The following is a 19,473-nucleotide window of genomic DNA, read 5'->3' as shown; positions in this document are numbered from 1 at the left end:
TTGAGTAATAAAAAAATGGAAAAAAAATCACAAGTGATGCCTCACTTTCAAAACTGTATCTTTAAAATAATGGAAATTAATGTCTATATGGATTTTCAAACTTTAGCCAGAAGAGCAGTTACTTCATTTCATTCTTATCACAGCTTTCCTCTTCTGCAAAATAAGCATGCCTCTTGAATACCAGCAATAATATATTAGCAGAAATTTTAGGTATCCATTTTTATTTCATTCATCACCCTCATTATTACCAATTATCAGTCTTTCTCAAAGTAAAAAAACTGAAAAAAATAGAGATTTGAAAATATTTTTTCTATTTAGTAGGTGGCCTTTTCATTTTGTTGATGATTTCCTTTGCTGTGCAGATGCTTTTTAGTTTGGTGAGTACCAATTTTTTTTTTTTTTTTTTTTTTTTTTTTTTTTTTTTGCTTTTGGCATCGGATCCAAAAAATCATTAACAAGACCAATGTCAAGCAGCTTCCTGCCTATATTTTCTTCTAAGGGTTGTATGGTTTCAGGACTTATTTCAAGTCTTTAATCCATTTTGAGTTCATTTTTGTGTATAAGATAAGATAGTGGTCAAGTTTTATTCTTTTGCATGTGGCTATCCAGTTTTCCTAATACCATTTATTGAAGAAACTGTACTTTCTCTGTTGTATATTTTTCTTGTTTTTGTTTAATTTTATTGGAGCATAGCTGACTTACAAAGTTGTGTTAGTTTCAGATGTACAGCAAAGTAAATCAGTTATACAAATATGTATATCCATTCCTTTTCAGATTTGTTTCCCATATAGGTTATTAACAACACTGAGGAGATATACGGTAGGTCCTTGTTACCTATCTATTTTTTATATGGTACTATGTGTATGTCAAACCCAACCTCCAAATTTATCCCTCCTCCACTTTTCCCCTTTGGTAACCATTAGTTTGGTTTCAAAATCTTTGAATCTCTTTGTTTTGTAAGTTCTTTTGTATCATTTTTATTAGATTCCACATATTAGTGATCTCATATGTTGTCTTTGTCTGAACTACTTCACTTAGTGTGATTAATTTCTATGTCTATCCATATGCTGCAGATGGCATTATTTCATTCTTTTTTATGGATGAGTAGTATTTCATTGTGTATATGTACTACTTCCCTATACAATCCTTTGTTGATGGAAATTTAAGTTGCTACCATGTGTTGGCTATTGTAAATAGTGCTACAGTGAACATTGGGGTTTGTGTATCTTTTTGATTTATGGTTTTCTCTGGATATATGCCCAGGAGTGGGATTACTGGGTCATATGGTAGTTCCACTTTTAGTTTTTTAAGGAATGTCCATACTATTATCCATAGTCGTTGCACCAGCTTACATTCCCACCAATGATGTAGGAGGGTTCCCTTTCTTCACACCCTCTCCAGCATCTATTGTTTGTAGACTTTTTGATGATGGCCATTCTGACTGGCGTGAGATGATACTTCATTGTAGTTTTCATTTGCATTTCTGTAACAATTAGCGGTGTTGAGCATCTTTTCATGTGCTTTTCTGCCTTCTGTCTTCTTTGGAGAAATGTCTGTTTAGATCTTCTGACCATTTTTACTTAGGTTGTTTGGGGTTTTTTTATATATAAAGCTGTATAAGATGTTTGTATGTTTTGGAGATTAATCCCTTGTCAGTCACTTCATTTGCAAAGATTTTTCTCTCATAATATGGGTAGTCTTTTCATTTTGTTTATGTTTGTTTTTTGTTTGTTTTTGTGCAAAAGCTTAATTCTATCCCACTTGTTTATTTTTGTTATTTTCTTTACTCTAGGAAGTGGCTCCAAAAAGATATTGCTGTGATTTATGTCAGAGTGTGTTCTACCTATGTTGTCCTCTAAGACTTTTAAAGTATTTGGTCTCATGTTTAGGCCTTTAACCCATTTTGAGTTTATTTTTGTATATGATGCTAGAGAGTGTTCTAATTTCATTCTTTTACATGTACTGTCCAGTTATCCCAGCACCACCCATTGAAGAGGCTGTCTTTTTTTCCATTGTATATTCTTGCCTCATTTGTCATAAATTAATTGACCATATGTGTGTGGATTTATTTCTGGGCTTTCTTTCCTGTGCAATTGACCTACATTTCTGTTTTTGTGCCAGTACTATACTGTTTTGATGACTATAGCTTTGTAGTAAAGTCTGAAGTCAGGAGCCAGCTCTGTTTTTCTTTCTCAAGATTGCCTTGGCTATTCAGGGTCTTTTGTGTTTCCATACAAATTAAAAATTTTTTTGTTCTAGTTCTGTGAAAAATACTATCGGTAACTTGATAGGGATTGCATTGAATCTGTAGATTGCCTTGGGTAGTATACTCATTTTTATGTTATTGATTCTTCCAATACAAGAACATGGTATATATTTCTATTTGTTTGTGTCATCTTAAATTTCCTTCATCATTGTCCTATAGTTTTCAGAGTACAGGTCTTTTGTCTCTTTCAATAGGTTTATTCCTAGGTATTTTATTCTCTTTGATGCCATGGTAAACAGGATTTTTTGCTTAATTTCTTTTTGATCTTTCATTGTTACTGTATAGGAATGCAAGAGGTTTCTGTGTATTAATTAAGTGGGATTTATTCCAGAGATGCAAGGATTTTTCAATATATGCAAATCAGTCAGTGTCATCACCTCAACAAACTAAAGAATTAAAAACTACATGGTTACCTCAATAGATGCATAAAAAGCTTTTGACAAAATTCAACACCCGCTTATGATAAAAAATTCCCAAGAAAGTGGGCAAAGAGGGAACCTACCTCAACATAATAAAGGCCATATATGATAAACCCACAACTAACATCATTTTCAGTGTGAAAAGCTGAAAGCAGTTCTGCTAAGGTCAGGAACAAAACAAGGATGTCTACTCTCACCACTTTTATTCAACATAGTTTTAGAAGTCTTATATATGACAATCAGAGAAGAAAAAGAAATAAAAAGAATCCAATTTGGAAAAGAAGTAAAACTGTCACTGTTCGTAGATGACATGATAATATACACATAAAATCCTAAGGATGCCACCAGAAAACTACTAGACCATATCAGTGAATTTGGTAAAGTTGCCGCATTGTATATTCTTGGCTCCCTTTTCATAAATTAATTGACCGTATGTGCATGGGTTTATTTATTGGCTGTTTATTCTGTTCCAATGATCTTTGTGTCTATTTTTATGCCCATACCATACTGTTCATTACTATAGCTCTTTGAGATAGTTTGAAATCAGAGACCATGATGTGTCTAGCTTTGTTCTTATTTTCCAAGACTGCTTTGGCTATTCAGAGTCTTTTGTGGTTCCATACATGCTTTAGGATTGTTTGTTCTAAAAAAATGCAGTCAGAATTTTAATAGGGGTTGCATTGAATCTGTAGATTGATTTGGGTGGTATAGATATTTTAACAATATTAATTCTTCCAATCCATGAGCATGGAATATCTCTCCATTTATTTGTATCATCTTCAGTTTCTTCCATCAGTGTCTTGAAGTTTTCAGGGTATAGGTCTTTCACCTACTTGGATAAATTTATTTCTAGGCATTTCATTCCCTTTGATGTAGTTGCAAGTAGCATTATTAATTTCTCTTTCTGAAAGGTAATTATAAGTGTATAGAAACATAGTGGATTTTCGTATACTGATTTTGTATCCTGCAACTTTACTGAATTTGTTTATTCTAAAAGTTTTTGGTGGAGTCTTTAGAGTTTTCTCTATATAAAATCAAGTTGTCCACAAATAGTAACATTTTTACTTCTGCCTTTTATTTCTTTTCTTTGCCTAATTGTTGTGTCTAGGACTTCCAGTACTATGTTAAATACAAGTGGTGAGAGTGGGCATCATTTTCTTGCTCCCGATTTCAAAAGCTTTCAGCTTTTTACCATTGAATATGATGTTAGCTGGGCTTGAGATATATAGCCTTTATTATGTTGAGGTACATTCTCTGTATACATACTTTATGGTGAGTTTTTATCATAAGTGGATATTGAATTTTGTTGAATGGTTTTCACACCTGTCAAGATAATATGATTTTTATTCATTGTTTAATGTGTTTTATCACTTTGATTGATTAGCAGGCATTGAACCATCCTGTATCACTGGAAAAAATCTCACTTGATCATGGTATATGATCTGTTTTACATATTATTGAATTCAGCTTGCAAATATTTTATTGAGTTTTTTTTTTTTTTTTTTTTTTTTTTTTTTTGTCTTTTTGCCATTTCTTGGGCCGCTCCTGTGGCATATGGAGGTTCCCGGGCTAGGGGTCGAATCGGAGCTGTAGCTGCCAGCCTACACCAGAGCCACAGCAACGCAGGATCCGAGCCGCGTCTGTGACCTACACCACAGCTCACGGCAATGCCGGAACCTTGACCCAATGAGCAAGGGCAGGGATCGAACCCGCAACCTCATGGTTCCTAGTCGGATTCGTTAACCACTGCGCCATGACGGGAACTCCAATTGAGAATTTTATATCTATGTTCATCAGGGATCTTGGTCTGCAATTTTCTTGTGTCTTTGGTTTGAGTATTAGTGTAATGCTGGCCTTATAAAATGAATTTTAAAGCACTCCTTACTTTTCTACTTTTTGGAAGAGTTTGTGTAAAGTTAGGTTGTTTATTTGAGCTATTTCTTGTTTCTTCAGGTAGGCATTTATTGCTATGAATATCTCTCTTAGAACTGCTTTTGCTGCATCCCTTAAGTTTTGTTATGTTGTATTTCCATTTTCATTTGTCTTAGGCCTTTTTGGATGTCCCTTGATTTCTTTGTTTACCCTTTCATTGCTCAGTATCATGTTTTTTAATCTCCAAATATTTGTGAATTTTCCAATTTTCTTCTTGTACCTGATTTCTAGTTTCATACCATTGTGTTTGGAAAGGATGCAGGATATGATTTCAGCCTTCTTAAATTTATTATGATTCATTTTGTGACCTAACATATCATCTATTCTTAAGAATGTTCCATATGCATTTAAGAATGTATATTCTGTCACTTTGGATGGAATATTCTGTGTATATATATCTGTTAAGACCATCTGGTATAACATGTCATTTAAAGCTGATACTTCCTTATTGACTTTCTGTTTGAATGACCTATCTATTGATATGAGTGAGATAATAAAATCCCCTACTATTATTTTGTTGCTGTCTATTTATCCCCTTAGTTCTGTTAATATTTGCTTTATATATTTAGATGCCTTTAGAGTTCCAACAGTAATCCTGGAATATATGTTAGGATTCCTCCCTGTTGGTGGTCTTTTAACTTGAATTCTCACCCCAGGATGCTTCTGAGTATATTGAAAGCTCTATTCCACTTATTAGCCTGTCAGCACCTGCTTTTAGAATTGTCAAACACCTTGAGGTAACAAGCAATGCCAAATTCCAGGCTCATTTGTATGGCTTTTCCTCTCTATAGGATCTTAGTGCCCCTAACCTAATCCTTGTACCTTGATAGCTCTCCTGTGCCTTCAAATAAGTTTTTAAATAGTTTTTTTTTCAGATTTTCATATTGTTCTCAGTCAGAGACATGTTTACATTGCCAAAAGTTGAACTCCCTCTAAGTCTGTGCACAATAGACATAGGCTTACACAACATTTATTGAGTGCTTCCTAAGTACTAGATGCTTAACAAAAGTTTCATGCTTGTTTATCTAATAATCTTCCTAGTGATTCTGGGTTTAAGAATTTCCACTTTACAGACAAAGGTAAAGACAATGCCTAAGACTGTATACCTAGCATTTTGCGGATATGGAATTTCATACATTTAGTTGTATATTTACCCCACATCTTATGCTAGATATCTGGAATTATTAATAAATGAGACAAGTTTTTTTTATTTTCTTCCCATACTGGAAAATGTAACTTCTAATCACAGTTATAGAAGTTGAAACTTTCCTCAGTGCCTAACATTACAGTTGGTAATAGTTGGCTTGCTTCATTATTTACTTCAACCTGTTTCTTCTTTTTTCTAATTTTTATTGGAAAAGTTTCCAGATGCACTAAGGAATAGAGACTACAATGAACCCTAATGGATTTATCACATAGTTTCAGTCAGCATAAATATTCTGTCATTTTAAAAATGTACTCCCCTTTATCTTCTCTTTTGCTGTAGTCTTTTAAACAACTTCTGGGAGTTCTCTTTTGATGCAGTGGGTTAAGGATCCAGCATTGTCACTGCAGCTGCTTGAGTCACTGCTGTGGCGTAAATTCAAACCTGGCCCAGGAACTTTTACATGCTGTAGATGCAGCCAAAAACAAACAACCAACCAAAAACAAATAAATGACTTGGCAGAATATACCCCCTAAATACTTCAATTTGCGTCTCTAAAAGTAAAAGTACTTTTGCTTCATACTTTTAAAACATTCTACTGAATGTATCTTGCTTATATCAAACTGGAGCTCTACTTTTAAAAAAACCATCAGCACCCAGAAGTTTCATTCTAGGCCTGTACTCAAGAGAATTGAATGTATACTCTCACCACAATGCATGTACAGAAATGTTCATAGCAGCTATATTCACAGTAGTCAAAAAATTAAAAACCACCCAATATCTAACAAGAATAGACTATATAAATAAATTATAGTATATTCATACAACAGAACAAACTACTGCCACATGCAACATGAGTGAATTTCACAGACACAATGTGGAGTAACATTAACCAGACAAAAAAACATACGTATTACCCTATCTATATAAATTTCAAAAATACGCTGAATTAATTCCTGTAATGGCATTTAGGGAAAAAAATGGATCACATCAGGAGGTACTGTTGACTGAGAGAGAACCTTTCTAGGATGCTGGAAATCTTTTTTTATTTTCATCTGAGTGGTGGTCACACAGGTGAATACCTATGTAAAAGTTCATAGAATTTGTACCCTTTACCCTTAGTTGAAGTATTACATTATGCTTCAACAAAAGTAATTTTTTTTTTAGTCATCCCTATGGCCTGTGGAAGTTCCCAAGCCTGAGATGGAACCTGTGCGACAGCAGTGACAATGTCAGATCCTTAACCACTAGGTCACCAGGGAACTCCAACAATAAAGTAACTTTTAAAAAAAGGAGGAACAGATATTCTCTAGATCGGAAGTTGGCAACATTCTTCTGTAAGGAGCCAGACAGCAAATATTTTTGGCTTTGTGTGTCATGCAGTCTTTGTCACAACTCACTCCCTCTGTTATAGTTGCGAAAGCAGCCATAGATGACACATAACTCCCAAGTATGACTGTGTTATGATAAAATTTTATTTATGGACATCAACATTTGAATTTCATCTAATTTATGTCATGAAATGTTAGTCTTCTTTATACTTTTTTCAACCATTTACAAATGAAAAAACAAATCTTAGCTCATGAGGCATACAAAAACAGTCAGTGGGCATTTGGGACTACATTTGAACCACAGGCAGTAGTTTTCCAATCCCTGCTCTAGATGTGTGTATGTGTAAAAATATTAGGAGTGTATAGATAAACGTGGGTATGAGAACTTGAGCAGCTCCTGAAAAGCTGGAGGCCAAATAGACTGGACATTCATGTGTGGAAGATATATTTCAGGCTTTCGACAGTTGTAGGGGAAGATAAAAAGAGCCAGTGTCCCACGTTGATTGGTGACAACAGTCAGTAATGGGAATGTATATTGTTATTTTCACACAATGATTTACCATGAAAGTAAATAATCTCTGGGATTATTATCATTAGACCACTGTATAAATATTTAAAATTTTCTTCCCTCAGTGCTTTTTATTTACCTGAATTTTTTATGGCACACAGGGGTGACAGCAGTAATTTGGAATTTCAGGGAGATAGCATTAAATGCAAGCAGCTTGAGTGGAGTATCTCAAATGAACTTCCCCACCAGCACATCTCCAAAGCAGACTAATTTTATGAACATGGTTGGGTTTTTTTTTGGGGGGGGTTGTCTTGGAGGTGTTCATTGCAGTGATAATAATGATAAGACTTGGCACTTATATGGCATTTTCTCCATTCAAAGTGCTTTTCTCTAAAAAGAACCTAAAGGTGCATTTTAAGTCCCATCTTCTTTTCACAGTAGTAGGAACCACAGTTTTTACTAACACCAGAGAATCTCTTTGCCTTTTTGAAAATATGGACTTATTTTGCTACCAGAAACCCCCAGGTTATAACCAGCATTTTTACCTTCAAAAACTGTGCATTTCACCTTTTTGTCTTATCTGCTCTTCCATTACAAAAATTGCAACTAATTATATAAATGAAAGTTTACTCACCTAACCCAGTAGTCTCAACTTGACTTACTTGAAGAATTACACTAACAAAAATATTGTGTATCTGCTTAATCTGGATATTTTTTCATACTGCCAAAATTTATTTAGTTCATATATGATAAGCACTACTGGAATAAGGAGTAATTAAATAATAGCTTTCTAAGGGAGCTCACAGCCTTGTAGGAGAGGCAGACTTGGAGGCTAAGTCCCATCTCTATCCTATGTAGCTGGCTTCTTCTTAATACACTTCTACAGGCACATAGGTGCCAGCTCTGACAACAGTGCCTATGCCAAGATGTGATAATTCCCTGCTTTCTTGAAGTGAATTTCTCTTCTCCCTGGCACCAAATCCCTGCTACTATCTGCTTCTGCCCCTTGTGACTATAGCCATTTGCTTTGATTCAACCACTCTGGCTTATAGAGTCAACTTCCTGTTCACCTCAGCTATGCATCCTCCTTGCTTTCAGCCCTGCTGAAGCTTCAGGGGAAAGAATTGCTCCATTAGTCCTGGACCCAAAGGACTATGATAGCCTGGCTGACCTCTGGCCTGGGGAGAGGTTTCTGGGCATACACCACAAATAGGCACAATACAGCTGAGTTGACAACTACAATAAGAGCACAGAGGAATGAGCCAAACTTCCCTGTGCAAATACTGCTTATTATCTGCCCCAGTTTAATAGCATTCTCAAAGAATAAATATCCTCATCCAAAATAGAGAAAATATAGGCAGTAATCATGATTTTTGGCTTCTGTTGCCAGATTCAAACCTACAAGAGGTGATTTTTTTTCTTTGCAAATGTAACTAGAGTTCAAAATCTTGCAGTCTGCACATTGTACACTTTAAATATATTACAACTTTATCTGTCAATTATGCCTCAATAAATGTGGGGGGAAATTATAAAAAAAATCTTTCAGTCTGTAGTTTTCTGTTCCATTGATAATTTCATCAATTACTACTTTAAATTTTTGAAATCCTGTTCCTCTAATTCTGTTCTCGTGCATCAAGCTCAAGAAGTTTCCCATTTTTAAAAAGCTGTCTTTTCTTCCATAGACATAGCCTACTTTTGATTAAGCTGAGTGGAATGGCCAAGCCAACCAATAGAGCATCCAAAAAGATAATAACAGTGAGGTGTTCTCTTTGTGGGACTACATCAATTCAAGCAGGAAAATCGATGCACCTGGGGGCAGACTACAATACTATTTCAGCATTATTAATGCTCGGGAAGCAACAAAAATCACAGAAAGAAAAAAATTCACTCACCTTTGGCCATACAGAAAAACAACAGGAGAAATGGCTAAGCTTGCCCTCAGTCACTAAGAAAAGAATGCCCAGTTGCAAGGCATTTCCAGGTTCACTTTTAGCCACTCTAGGTACAGAAAGAAAAGCCACATACTTAAAGTACTGTGGGCTTTTAAAAGTCTTGGCCATCTTTGTTTTTTATCACACTTAGTTTGGAAGGAAGGCTAGAAAGTGATATTGTCCTTGGTTTCCTAGTAACAAAGCTTAAAAGATGGTGAGTTCAGGAAGGAGAAATTTGCATCACTGAAGCCAGAAATAGACCCTGTTAAAGTGAAGGGTTCCACTCAGCTGCCTTGCTCACTGAGCTGTGCAATTTCTGTTCGACAAATCCTTAGACTTCGAAGGTCTCCCTATTCTTAAAACTACTAACAGAAACTACCTTGAAAGCAAATAATCCCTGTTGGTCTCCCCCACATTAAATATAAAATCTAGAGGTAGTCTGGAGGAACTGCAAGGCTAGTGTACAAAGGACTACAAGAAATGAGAAATCCATCCTATATTTCCCTTTCTATGAGTCAGCTATGCTGCAATAATGGTGAGTAACAAATTGACTCAAAATTCTATGTCTTAAAACAGACCTGCACATTGGCTACTACTTCAGCTGGGCAAGGATGGACTCCAGGCTCAAGGTGTCAACCTCTAGATTGGATTCACTTATTTTTCCACATCTCCACATTCTCCTTGGACCAGTTGCTACACAGGATAGGCTGTTCTCCTGGCAATCAGAGGAATGCAAGAGGCCAAACTTACCCATGCAAGTAAGTTTATAAACTTATTTATGTCACAGCTGTTAACACGTTCTTGGCTAAAGCAAGTCACCTGTCCCCTGAGTATGAGGTGAGGAAATAGACTTATTTTACCATAAAGCCAGGGCAAATATGGGGATATATAAGGAATAAAATGAAGTATCATGAGCAGTGCCCTACCTTACCCTCAAAATGGAAGGGATTTTCTCTGGTTGAAACTGGAAGATTGCAATAGGAGTAGGGAATGCTTCTCTTTTGCTCACTCAAGAAAAAATATCTAGTTGCTCACCTGACTAGCCTCATTATATCTATTCAGGTCAGTGGGGATGGACTGCTTTCATAGATGTTCACACAATTTAGCTAGGTGAAAAAAAGAACATTTCTTCTCTGGTCTCTCAAAAGCCTCAAGCTGTGCTGCACAATATGGTAGACCCTAGTCATTTGTACCTATATGAATTTAAAGTAGTTACACTAGTCCCATTTAAAGAATCCAGTAGTCACATGTGGCCTCCACATTGAACAATGCAGCTCTATCATAATACCCCCTTTATTGCCTTCATGAACAAATCACATTCTAAAATTATCTTATGTATTTATCCACTTCTTTACTTTCTCCCTCCCTCTGTGGTAGACTGAATAATGACCCCCAGGTATGTGTGCATCCTAATTCTCAGAACTTGTAAATGTTACTTTGTATGAAAAAAGGAGACTTTTCAGATGGGATTAATCTAATGATCTTGAGTTGGACAGATTATCTAGGTGGTCCCAGTGTAATCACAGGGGTTCCTGTATAAGGGAGGCAGCAAGGTCAGAATCAGACAGAAGGTGATGTTGTGATAGAAGGAGAGGGAATGATAGAGATTTGAAGATGCTACATTCTTGGCTTAGAAGATAGAGGAGAGGGGACATGACCCATAGCATGAAGGCAACCTCTAGAAGCTACAAAGGGCAAGGAAATAGATGCTTCCCTGGAGCCTTCCAGAAGGAATAGAGCCCTATAGAATGTATTTTAGACTTCTAACTTGTATAACTGAAAGATAAGCTTGTGTTGTTTTAAGCCAGTGAGTTTGTGGTAATTTGTTACATCAGCAATAGGGAACTAATATACTCTCCATTAGTGTATAAGATCGATGTGGGAGGAACCATGTCTGTCTCATCCACTACTTCATCTACAGAACCAAGCATAGTGCCTCTCAGAGATCAGGCATTCTTAATCATTTGAGAAATAATGACTTTATGGATAAAAGGCTAACATAAGCTCCAAAAGATCCTTTTAATACAGTGTACCTTCCACAATCATGTGCCCCATATCCACAATCTCCACCACTGGAGGTCATCATTTTTTGCATCTTATTTCCAGAAAATCACTACTGGGAGACATTAAAGTAGGAGAGCATATTGAATGAGCAGTCACCAAAATTAATGTATCAGTTAAGCAAATAGTAGAACAGAGCTGTGCTGAACAAAGAAGAGTGAAGATTGAAAAACATAAGAGAGAAGAAGGGAGGGAGAAATGGAGAGAAAGTAAGACCAAATGCTTTGTAATAGGTATATTAGTGACAATTAGCAAGTGTCATACTTTGAAGCTGTAATTCAGCTTCATATTTTTTTATCTCATTTGAACCTCATAGTAAGCAAGCAGACAAATATTAATCTCCTCAGGTTACAGAAACTGAGGCTCAGAGATGTTAACTGACATGCTCATTGCACTGCAGCTAGAAAGTGCCTCATATTCAAATCTCATGACTTGAAACCCAATTTTCTTTCTGCTAAACTAGAAATGACATCATGTGCAAAAGTATTGAGAAAACACTTGAAAAATCCACCATTTCTGTTTCAAATTCAATTTACCATTTTTCTGCTCAGATTGAGTCAAGGTATCTGGCAACATTCAGGTCAGAGTAGGCAACTCCAAAGACAAGCAGGCCACCCACTGGATGGCTAAAATCACAGAGCACACAATCCTCGTTTACAGAGTCAAATGCACTCACATTTCAGAACTTAGAAACACAGACTCCATTGAATAGCAGCCTACCTATAGCAGGATACTTGGAAGCAAAGAAGCATCATTGTTTTGAACAAAATATTAAGCATAGTACATATTTTTAGCCAATAAAAATAAATGGTAATATCTTAAATGGTTATGTAAGCTGCTACACCATAGCCTTGATTTTGCTTTTTAGATAAGAAACCTGAAATACTTACTGCCTTGGCCTGTAAGTAAAAGTTTGCAAACTGCTTTTTTAGATTAAAAGTGAGCCACAAGTACCAAGAGAGAAATGTTTTTCCCTCAGCCCTACCAGAGAAACAAGGATTGAAAGCCTATATCAGTACCTTACTCTCTGATTTTCTGTATAGTTCTCTATGAGTCAGCTCCTCCTTCCCTTATACAGAGAAAGTTTTTAATCTCCTCTCTTTGTGGAAGGACAGAAAGCTGAAGACATGCTTGGATTTTTTTTTTTATGACCTTGTAATGATTGCTAGAAATTTAGCTTCATAAAGCTTTTTATCATCATCATCTCATAGTTCTGGGGGTTAATTGGGCTAAACTAGGTGGTTCTTATTAGGAGTCTCTTAGTCAAGTGGTAGCTAGTGCTAAATCCTTAGCTCTACAGCAGAAAATGACACATTGTAAATCAACTATACTTTTAAAAAATTAAATAAGTATCCTCTGACATGCCTGTCACCTAAACTGGAAGACTCAGACACCCTAGGAATGGAACAGCTGGCACATCTCTATCTCTGTGGGGTCTCTCCAGCATGGTGAATTCAGGTTAGCCATGCTTCTTACATGGTTGCTCAGTGCTCCAAAGGTAAGTCCAGAGAAAGAGCATGCCAGGTTGAAATTGTCCTGCTTTTCTGCTTTTTATAACCTCGCCTCAGTAGTCTTGTAGTATTAATGTGTTTACTTTCAATTGCCACCATTTTAAATTACCATAAATTTAGTGGTTTAAACAACACAAGATCATTATTTCACAGTTTTGTAGGTCAGATATAAAGCTATGTATGGCTGGTTCCTCTGTTCCTGGTCCCACCAGCAATGCATGAGAGTTGCAATTTCTACACATCCTCACCAACACATGTATTTTCTGTTATTATTTAGTTTTATTATTATTTTATTGAAGTACAGTTAATTTACAATGTTGTGTTAGTTTCAGATATACAGCAAAGTGATTCAGTTATACATACACATACATATATATTCTTTTTCAGGTTCTTTTCTATCATCATCACCATTATTATTATTATTATTGCTATCCTCATAGGTATGAAATCCTATCCCCCTGTAGTTTCGATTTTCATTTTCCTAATGATTAATGATGTTGAGCATCATTTAATGTGATAACTTCCCATTTGTGTATCTCCTTTGGAAAAATGTCTATTCAAGTACTTTGTCATTTAAAAAAAATTTTTGTTATTTCCGCAACACAATTTTTTTTTCCATTGTACAGCATGGGGACCCAGTTATACATACATGTACACATACTTTTTTCTCCCATTGTCATGTTCCGTTGTAAGTATCTAGACATAGTTCTCAGTGCTATACAGCAGGATCTCATCGTTAATCTATTCCAAAAGCAATAGTTTGCATCCGTTAACTCCAAGCTCCCAATCCATCCCACACCCTCCCCCTCCCCCTTCCCCTGGGGAATCCACAGATCTATTCTCCAATCACGTCGTGGCTCAGCAGTTAAGGAATCCAACTAGGAACCATGAGGTTGTGGGTTTGATCCCTGGCCTCACTCAGTGGGTTAAGGATCCGGACATTGCCCTGAGCTGTAGTGTAGGTCACAGACACGGCTAAGATCCCGCGTTGCTGTGGCTGTGGTGTAGGCTGTTGGCTACAGCTCCAATTACACCCCTAACCTGGGAACCTCCGTATGCGGTGGGTGCGGCCCTAGAAAAGACGAAAAAAAAAAAGTTCTCCTTTGTCATTTTTAATTGGGTTTTTTAAATTGTTATGAGTTCTTTATGTATTGTGGATACTAGACCCTTAGATAAATAATTTGCAAATATTTCACTCTGTGGGTTGTCTTTCAACTTTATTTTTCCAACTTTATTGAGATATATTTGACACAGAACATTGTGTAAGTTTATGGTGCAGAGAGTGATGATTTGATATATGTATGTATTGTGAAATGATTAACCCAGTAAAGTTAACCTATCTGTCACCTCACATAGTTACCATTTTGAATGTGTGGTAAAAATTAAGATATACTATTTTAGCAACTTTCAAGTATACAATATAGTATTGTCAACTATAATTATAATTCTGTATATTAGATCCCCAGAACTCATTTTATAATAGGAAGTTTGGACTCTTTGATCACCTTTACCCATCCATCTATTGATGGACTTTTAGGTTGTTTTCACATTTTGGCTGGTAAATAATACTACAGTGAACATAGGGGTCATATCTCTTCAACATAGTGATTTCATTTCCTTTTGATATACATCTAGAAGTAAAACTGATGGATGATAGGGTACTTATATTTTTAATTTTTTGAGAAATCTATGTATTGTCTTCCATAGTAGCCATACCAATTTACAATCCCACCAGTAGTGCACAAGAATTCTCTTCACATCCTCATCAGTATATATTATCTCTTGTCTTTTTGATAATAATCATTATAAAAGATGTGAGGCAATAGCTCAGTGTGATTTTTTATTATAGTCGATTTACTGGGTTGTGCCAATTTCTGCTCTATAGCAAAGTGACTCGGCATATATATATATATATATATAAAATAGTTTGCATCTACTAACCCCAAATTCCCAGTCTATCCTACTCTCTCTCCCTCCCCCTCAGCAACCACAAGTCTGCTTTCTATGTGTGTGGGTCTGTTTCTGTTTTGTAGATAGGCTCATTTGTGCCATATTTTAGATTCTACATACAAGTGATACATGGTATTTGTCTTTCTCTTTCTGACTTCACTTATGATAATCTCTAGTTGCATCCATGTTGCTGAAAATGACCTTATTTCATTTTTATGGCTGAATAATATTCCATTGTATATACATACCACAACTCCTTAATTCATTCATCTGTTGATGGACATGTAGGTTGTTTCTGAGTCTTGGCTATTGTGAATAGTGCTGCTATGAATATAAGGGTGTGTGTATCATTTTGAATTATAATTTTGTCCAGATATATTCCCAGGAGTGGGATTGCTGGATCATATGGTAGTATTTTCTTTGGAAAAATGTCTATCCATGTTCTTTGCCCATTTTTAATTGGATTATTTGTATTTTTGTCATTGAATTGTATGAGTTCTTATATATTTTGGATATTAACTCCTTGTTAGAAAGCTGGTTTGCAAATTTTTTCCCACTTTGGAGGTTGCCTTTTTATACTATTGATGGTTTCTTTTGATATTCAGAAGCTTTTTAGTTTGATGTAGACCTACTTATTTTCCATTTTGTTGTCTAAGCTCTAGGTATCATAGCCAAAGAACGGCTGCTAAGACCCATGTGAAGGAGCTTTTCTCTTGTGTTTTCTTCTAGGAGTTGTATGGTTTCAGCCTTACATTTAAGTCTTTAATCCACTTCAAGTTAAGTTTTGTGCATAGTACAAGATGGGGGTCCAGTTTCATTCTTTTGCATGTAGATATCCAATATTCCCAATACCATTTATTGAAGATGCTATCTTTTCTCCATCAAGTATTCTTGGCTCCCTTGTCAAATATTAGTTGACCATATATGCATGGGTTTATTTTTGAGCTCTCAATTCTGTTTCACTTGTCTTTGTGTCCATTTTATGTCAGTACCATACTGTTTTGATTACTATAGATTTGTAGTATAGTTTGAAATCAGGAAATGTGATGCTTCTTGTTGTGTTGTTCTTTCTAGGGACTGCTTTGACAATTCAGGGTCTTTGTGGTTCCACATAAAGTTTAAGGATTTTTTTTTCTATTTCTGTAAAATATGCCATTGGAATTTTGATAGGGATTGCATTGAATCTGAAGATGGCTTTGGGTAGCATGGAAGTGTCAACAATATTAATTTTCTGATCAATGAATACAGGCTATCTTTCCATTTATTTGCACCTTCAATTTCTTTTATCAATATCTTATAGTTTTCAGTGTACAGATCTTTCAGCTCCTTGGTTAAGCTTATTCCCAAATACTTTATTGTTTTTGATGCTATCAGTATCTTCACTTTGATGCTCTTTTGAAACAAAAAAGCTTTTTTTTTCTTTTTTCTTTTTTTTTTTTTTTTTTTGTCTTTTTAGGGCCACACCCGTGGCATATGGAGGTTCCCAGGCCAGGGGTCAAATCAGAGCTGTAGCTGCTGGCCTATACCAGAGCCACAGCAATGCAGGATCCAAGCCATGTCTGCAACATACACCACAGCTCATGGCAATGCCAGATCCTTAACCCACTGAGCGAGGCCAGGGATTGAACCCACAACCTCATGTTTCCTAGTCAGATTCATTAACCACTAAGCCACAGTGGGAACTCCAAGCTTTTAATTTTAATGAAGTCCAATTTGTATATTTTTCCTTTGATTCCTTGGGTTTTGATGTCACATTTAAAAAATGGGTGCCTGGTCTAAGGTTACAAAGATTGTTTTCTTTTAAAATTTTCATACTTTTAGCTCTTATATTTAAGTCTTTGATCTATTTGAGTTAATTTTTTTATTTTTCAAGAGTCTTATTTTTACTTTTTTTAGGTTTTTATTTTTTCTACTATAGTTGATTTACATTGTTCTGTCAATTTACACTGTAGAGAAAAGTGACCCAGTCACACATACATTTATACATTCTTTTTCTCACATTATCTTCTATCATGTTCCATCACAAGTGACTAGATATAGTTTCCTGGGCTATATAGCAGGATCTCATTGCTTATCCACTCTAAATGCAATAGTGTGCATCTACTAACCTCAAATTCCCAGTCCATTTGTATGTAATGTGAAGTGAGGATCCAAATTCATTCTTTGCCTGTGGATATCCAGTTATTACATTATAGATTTTGATATTCCACATGAATTACATATTCTTAATGACAAGTCTATTATTTCCCCCACAGAATGGCCTTGGTTCCATTGTCAAAAATCAATTGACCGTAGGAGTTCCTCAGTGGCCTAGTGGATAAGGATTTGCTGTTGTCACTGTGTGGCTCAGGTTTGATTCCCAGGACTGGGAACTTCCACATGCCACAGGCATGGCCCAAAAAGTAAAAATCAATTGACCATAGATGTACAGGTTTATTTCTGGGTTTATTGATCTATGTCTATTTTTATGTTAGCACAATTGTCTTTATTGATTTATAGTAAGATGTGAAATTGGGAATTCTAAGTCCCCCAACACTGTTCTTCTCTTTAACATTGTTTTTAGCTCATCTATATCTCTTACATTTCCTTATGAATTTCAGGATCAACTTGTCAATTTCTGGTAAAAAAATGGCAGTTGGAATTTTGATAAGTATTGAATCTATAGGCCAATTTGGGGAGTATTGCCATATAAACAATATCAAGTCTTCCATTCCATGAAATTAATAAGCCTTTTTAAGCCATCATTTTAAGGGATGCTGATGAAATATTTATTTAGGCATCCAGAATCTTGACTATAATCACGATTTTGGGTCTTTTGCATACCTACCTCTATGCCCTATCTCTTGCTGCAAATGTGGGATTTTATAATGTAGTGGTTTCTTAATCGATGTAGTAACAAAATTTAACATTTAACATTTAACATTGGTGGTAGGAATGCAAAACAGAATGATCACTATGGAGGGGGATTTGGAAATAACTATAAAATTTATAAAATATTATGGGAGATTATATATACATCAGAATCCAGAACAGCAAACTAGTTTTGTCTCCCTTTCCCCCTTTCTTTAACTAAGGAAATAGTCTTTTGAGAGTCCAACATTATGTATCTAAGTATGTATATATATTTCAGTTCCAATTGTCCTGTCATACAAGCCTATAGCCTTGTCTCCTGTCCCCGGGAATGCATAAAAAAAAACAGTATTTGCTAAGTTACAAAGACCAGTATTCATTCCATCTACATCCAGGGCATCTTCAGGCTCATTTCAGTTACTTAGATTCTTATTTTTAGTTTTCTTTTCGATTTTTCCCCTTAAAAACTTCTTCCAATTTTTTAAAAGCTCAACTATCCATTTAAAAGTATCCTCCTTCCCCAACATTTCTAAGTACTTTATAGCAGAATGATTTTTCTAGTTAACTAGTAAAACAAAAAAAATGCCTATTCTTAAATATAAGCATATATTAGAGCATAGACATAATTACAATAAATAAATCTCATTGACAGACTATTTTCCCTATGTTATTTTTTATTTCCTGTTTTTCCCCAGTTTTTTGGAAAGGCATATACAAATATTTTTTCTACAATAAATTCTTAATTTTTTATTTTGGAGTATAGTTGATTTACAATGTTGTGGTAGTTTCAGGTGTACAGCAAAGAAATTCAGTTATACATATACATATATATACTCTTTTGCAGATTCTTTTCCCATATAGGTTATCATAAATATTGAGTAGAGTTCACTATGCTCTGCAGGTTTTTGTTGATTATCTGTATTATACATAGTAGTGTGTATATGTTAATCCCAAACTACTAATGTACCAGTATTGGCAGTTCTCCATCTCTGAGCCAGTTACCTTCAAAGATAGGAGACAAATAAAGCTGTAAAGTTATCCAGTAGACAGATGAAAATTCAACAAATGTTTGATCCAGTATTCCAGTTTCATTCAAATGATTGGTTGTAGCTTTTGCTATTAGTCTTATGTACCAATTCAGTGAGATAACATCATTGAATGGGATGACAGTATGATTATAGCCATAGAAATTTAATTTTTTAATATTGGTATGCCCTCAACCTATCATCTCACTGTGTACTGCTTCACTGTGTACTGCTTCACTCACTTACAGCTTCACTTTTAAAAGAGTAAACAAAAATACCATATTTTATCTAATAATAAAAATAATATCTTAAATCGTGGTACACCTGAAAGACAGAAGATTATGCAGCCATTTAAAATAAAATATACAAAGAATGAGGGAAATTCTTTTATGATTTTATGTGAAAATGCAGAAAAGTTACTCAGTTTTCCTGGGTGTCTCCCATGTACCATCTCCATTTGGTTTCTCCTGTTAATCTGTCTTTTTCATTACATGAGCGTCTCAGCCAAAAACCTGGAAGGGTAGAGGGATAATTATTTTTCCTCC

The 19,473-nt window shown here is 35.4% G+C and overlaps 1 protein-coding gene and 1 long non-coding RNA gene across 3 annotated transcripts in view; one reads left to right on the top strand and one right to left on the bottom strand.

The window, feature by feature from the left end:
* LOC110257826 (uncharacterized) overlaps window positions 1-19,473 on the top strand; it is an 830,584-nt gene that overhangs the window by 808,668 nt on the left and 2,443 nt on the right. The window contains exon 7 of the transcript XR_014835821.1: window positions 10,108-10,289. The gene's annotated coding sequence lies outside the window, so the exon portion shown is untranslated. The remainder of the gene's footprint in view (window positions 1-10,107; window positions 10,290-19,473) is intronic.
* The window catches only part of LOC106506923 (uncharacterized), a 134,498-nt gene continuing 133,584 nt past the window's right edge, over window positions 18,560-19,473 (bottom strand). For both annotated transcript variants that reach the window (XR_014835822.1, XR_014835823.1), the window contains one exon: window positions 18,560-19,440. This is a non-coding gene — a long non-coding RNA (uncharacterized LOC106506923). The remainder of the gene's footprint in view (window positions 19,441-19,473) is intronic.

This window comes from Sus scrofa, chromosome X (genome assembly GCF_054392235.1).
Source record: "Sus scrofa isolate SSC_HxYL_T2T_F1_AM1 chromosome X, Sscrofa_HxYL_maternal_Yorkshire_Landrace_v2.0, whole genome shotgun sequence".
NCBI lineage: Eukaryota > Metazoa > Chordata > Mammalia > Artiodactyla > Suidae > Sus > Sus scrofa.
This window is presented reverse-complemented; position numbering and strand designations above follow the sequence as displayed.